General features: G+C 43.6%; 1 non-coding gene across 1 annotated transcript; it reads right to left on the bottom strand.

Annotated features, from left to right (window-relative positions):
• Nucleotides 1-2183: 2183 nt before the first annotated feature.
• Nucleotides 2184-2256, bottom strand: Trnaa-ggc (transfer RNA alanine (anticodon GGC)). The gene has a single exon. It is a non-coding gene; the product is annotated as a tRNA-Ala (tRNA).
• Nucleotides 2257-4381: the final 2125 nt, after the last annotated feature.

Raw genomic sequence — 4381 nt, 5'->3', positions numbered from 1 at the left:
TAGTGCTCGCTTGACAAATATGGTCACGTAAGACACCATTCCTTGCGTCAATCGGCAAGCGTAGTCTGAGACAACCCCAAAGCCCCGCAGTCCTGTGCAGCTAAAGCAAACAGTGCGCGCAGTACCAACAGCAGTACGCATCGGCACTTCTGTTTACGTGTGCTTTCGTAACTTCCACTGTTTGTCCCACCATTCTTACGGCTTTGAAAAGAATGTGCACTAAATTTAAGCACAAATAGCTCGTTCGGCAGGCTTATACGCTCTATCGAATTTGCGTTTGCTTTTATTGCCGCCCTCCGCCAATCCCAGAGCTGTCACATGTGACATCATAGGTTCGGTTGCAGGAAATGAGCTGATTGTAGCTTATGCAGCTTATTTGAGCGAAGTTTACGTTAAAAGTGGTGTCAGTACGATTTTAACGAGGCAATCTTTTGAATGAACCAAACTTGTGTTTTCTCTTCATGGCTCCTTTAATGATGTGACGCACCCGATCCGCTTCCGTCATGTCCTTGTCAACACGGCGGCACAAGGCGCTGCCTTCGCCGTCAGTCCTCACAATATATATATATATATATATATATATATATATATATATATATATATATATATATATATATATATATATATATATATATATATATATATATATATATATAGTGGTAATTGTGGAAACAAGCGATCCCGACTACCGACGGTTCGCGGCTGCGCTCCGAGACCCGCGCGGCCCTTCGACAACGACGTGGCTTGCGCAATAGGATGGCAACAATACGGGGGTTCGCTTGCGCCTCGTGAGATGGCGCCACCGGCACGCTCGGAACCGAGAAGCTCAAGGGTTGCTTCGGCGGCTGCGGCGAGCGGGAGTCTTCTGCTGCGGCGCTCGGCGGCGGCGGCCGGCCGCTCCGAGCGGAGACATCATGGCGTGCGGCGGCGGAGCGACCCGGGACTTCCCCTGCACCCTGGACCGACCATCGTCCTCCAGTAGCGGCGGAGGCGAATAGTCGACTGCGGCCGCTCGAGCGACACTAGACCCGTCGACGACCTAGAAGACGGGAGCGCTAGGGCGGTTTTGGGAATAAACCCTCTTGGAGGCTGGCGTTGGTTGTCTTGGCCTCTGGCTGCCTCTCACACCGGCGCCCTCTACACGGCAGCGGCGGGTGGAGGACCGTCCGAGTGAGAACACACCAATAATATATATATATATATATATATATATATATATATATATATATATATATATATATATATATATATATATATGTGTGTGTGTGTGTGTGTGTGTGTGTGTGTGTGTGTGTGTGTGTGTGTGTGTGTGTGTGAAAAGGGGGACACACGTCGAAAAAGGAATGGTTTTTAACGTTCTCGGCCGGAGGACCGGCCTTCGTCAGAATAACAGTGGTGGCTGTTTAGCATTTGACAACAGCCACCACTGTTATTCTGACGAAGGCCGGTCCTCCGGCCGAGAACGTTAAAAACCATTCCTTTTTCGACGTGTGTCCCCCTTTTTTTCATCAGTTTGACCAGTGTCTAAGAAACTGTTTCTTGCAACTATATATATATATATATATATATATATATATATATATATATATATATATATATATATATATATATATATATATATATCTTTGTATTCACAGGCGAGGCGCGCATGCAGTCAACCGTGCGAGTGCGGTGCGCCGTCACTCATTACGTCGGGCTCAGCGGGATGGCGGTACTTGTACGTGCTAAGCACAGAAGTGTGTTGCACGTTACAAACTCTACCTCGCCGAACGCGAAGTATTGCCTCGAGTCCAATGTGATTGCGATCAATAACAACTCTGTTGATGCCAACGTTGAGAATGGTGTTGAAACGGAGCAGACGATGCACGCTGGTGTTTTTTTCTTCCAAGTGCGGACGCAGTAGTGGCCAAAGCCGCGCCATGTCCGTGGCGCATCGGCCATGTTTGTGGCCGCTTCCAGTGTTTCCAAGCGAAGAAATTGACAGCTAAACTTTTCAAGGAATACCACCTAGAGAAATGTATATATATATATATATATATATATATATATATATATATATATATATATATATATATATAAGGGTTGGCAGTCAAGAAAACTTCGGAAAGCAAAGGGGAGATTGTGGTGGGTCATAAAAAGAGATGAAGAATTTTTTGAGTCGAAAAGAAAGTGGTGAAAAAATGCCCACCGGGTGGGATCCGAACCCACGACCTCCAGAATGCCGGTCTGGTGCGATAACCACTACGCTACCGGCGGGGCTGTTTCCCCAGCACTTTCTCGGGTATTTATATTAAGCAATTTTTGTTTCCTGCACTTGGGGGTGGTAGCCAGCGCCACTCGGACTACTCGGGCATTTTTTCACCACTTTCTTTTCGACTCAAAAAATTCTTCATCTCTTTCTATGACCCAGCACAATCTCCCCTTTGCTTTCCGAAGTTTTCTTGACTGCCAATCCTTATTTTCTGTTATATATATATATATATATATATATATATATATATATATATATATATATATATATATATATATATATATATATATATATATATATAGGATGTGTACTAAAGTCTCAGGAAGAGGACTTCCTTCAGAGACAAGCCCTCTTCCTGAAACGTTAGTAATACCCCGGCTACACTAGGGTCCGAATCCATTTGAACCAAATGTCATTTGACTCAAATGGGGTGCTTCAAATGCCATTCAGAATCCGCCGTGCTACACTACAATTTCGATGGCATTTGAAAGCTTTCACTATTGCTCGCCGTGTTGTAGTGGCGCTGTTGTCGCCCCGTTCCATTTTCGTACAATAATACAACAATCATATTTAGGAGCAGTCTAAGGGAGTAAAATGACATCAAATTAGAAGAGACACCAGATTTGACTCAAATGTGATGGCTGTTTGCCTAGTTTTCTTTTTTTTGCAACTGACCCACTGGTTTTGAGAGTATGAAAATTAAATATGTTGATCTCATATTTTAAGTAAATGAATAGTGAACGAAGTTCCACAAACAAAAATATTTTGTTGGTTTTACATGCGGAAGTATTATATTTTTTATTGCCGATTGAAGACGCTGCGTGCGAGAGTGCTATAGAAATGGCATTTGAAATCCCAAATGTCTCTCTCAGTGCTCATTTGGCTCGAATGTCAATTCAGCCAAATGGCATTTCAAAACCTTGTGTAGCAGCACAACTTGGCATTTGAGTCAAATGACATTTGGTTCAAATGACATTCTGACGCTAGTGTGCAGGGGTACAACCTCATTTGTTAAATGTATTTCACGTTGGTCTGTTTTGACTTGTTTTTTTGCGCTCTTCGTGAGTTTTATTTGTTTCCAGACTATACACACACACACACACACACACACATATATATATATATATATATATATATATATATATATATATATATATATATATATATATATATATATATATATATATATATATATATATGCCAGCAGTCAAGAATGCCAAGGAGAGAGAGGGGAAAAGGTGGGTGGTCATTTATTCTTCTTGAAACAGATATAGTTTTCGAAATATTTGAAAGATAAAAAAACCGGCCCATCTCCACTAACGTGAACCCTGAGGAGGGACGAAGCATGCAGTGTATAGGTGTATTTTTGGCGCCTTGGCGTTTTTTCCCACTGAGAGGAAACCATTGGGGGTAGAGGTATACAGCTTTGGTGTAAAAATCTCGTGTCTTTGAAGCACGAAGCATTCTAGCGCGAGGCATTGGGAAACGAGTGTCCCGGTGTGTCCTTTTACTACGCTTTTTTACCCACGGAGAATAAATGTTCTAGCGCGAGGCGTTGGAAAACGAGTGTCCTGGTGTTTTAGTACCGTGGATACATGAAGGGGCGACGACGGCAGGAGACACCGACAGGAGACGTCGACAGCCCGGGCCTCTAAGCGGCTTCACCCCTAAAAAAAATTGGAGAAAAACATGCTCTACGGGTGGGACTCGAACCCACGACCCGAACCCATGACACGTCACAGACGCTCGAGTCACGTTTCGGGGATTAAAAAGAAGGCCCCCTTCACCCCGAGTTGCCGAAGTTGCGCTGGGCACTACCCCCCACAACCAGGAAGCAATTACCTTAAAGGGGTACTGACACAAAATTTTGAAGGCGAGATAACTTCGGAGATAGATTGCTGTGAACACATATACATCATCTGCAAAATATCAGCGGCGAATACAGCCTAGAACAAATTTAAAGTCAATTTTAAAGGGACACTGAAGTGATATGTAAACATTGCGGGATTACTAGCGCAAATTGTAGTCCGGAGTCCCCAGGCTATGTTTCGACCACTCTGGGCGCGTTTACGCGATTTTATTTAGTAGAAAAATTAATTCGAAAATGCTGTCCTCCTCTCTTTACGCTCG

The sequence above is a fragment of the Haemaphysalis longicornis genome, unplaced genomic scaffold (genome assembly GCF_048455015.1).
Source record: "Haemaphysalis longicornis isolate Haplotype H1 unplaced genomic scaffold, Haemaphysalis longicornis Haplotype H1 scaffold_1, whole genome shotgun sequence".
Classification (NCBI taxonomy): domain Eukaryota; kingdom Metazoa; phylum Arthropoda; class Arachnida; order Ixodida; family Ixodidae; genus Haemaphysalis; species Haemaphysalis longicornis.
The sequence above is the reverse complement of the archived record's forward strand: the minus strand, read 5'-3'. Positions and strand labels throughout refer to the sequence as shown.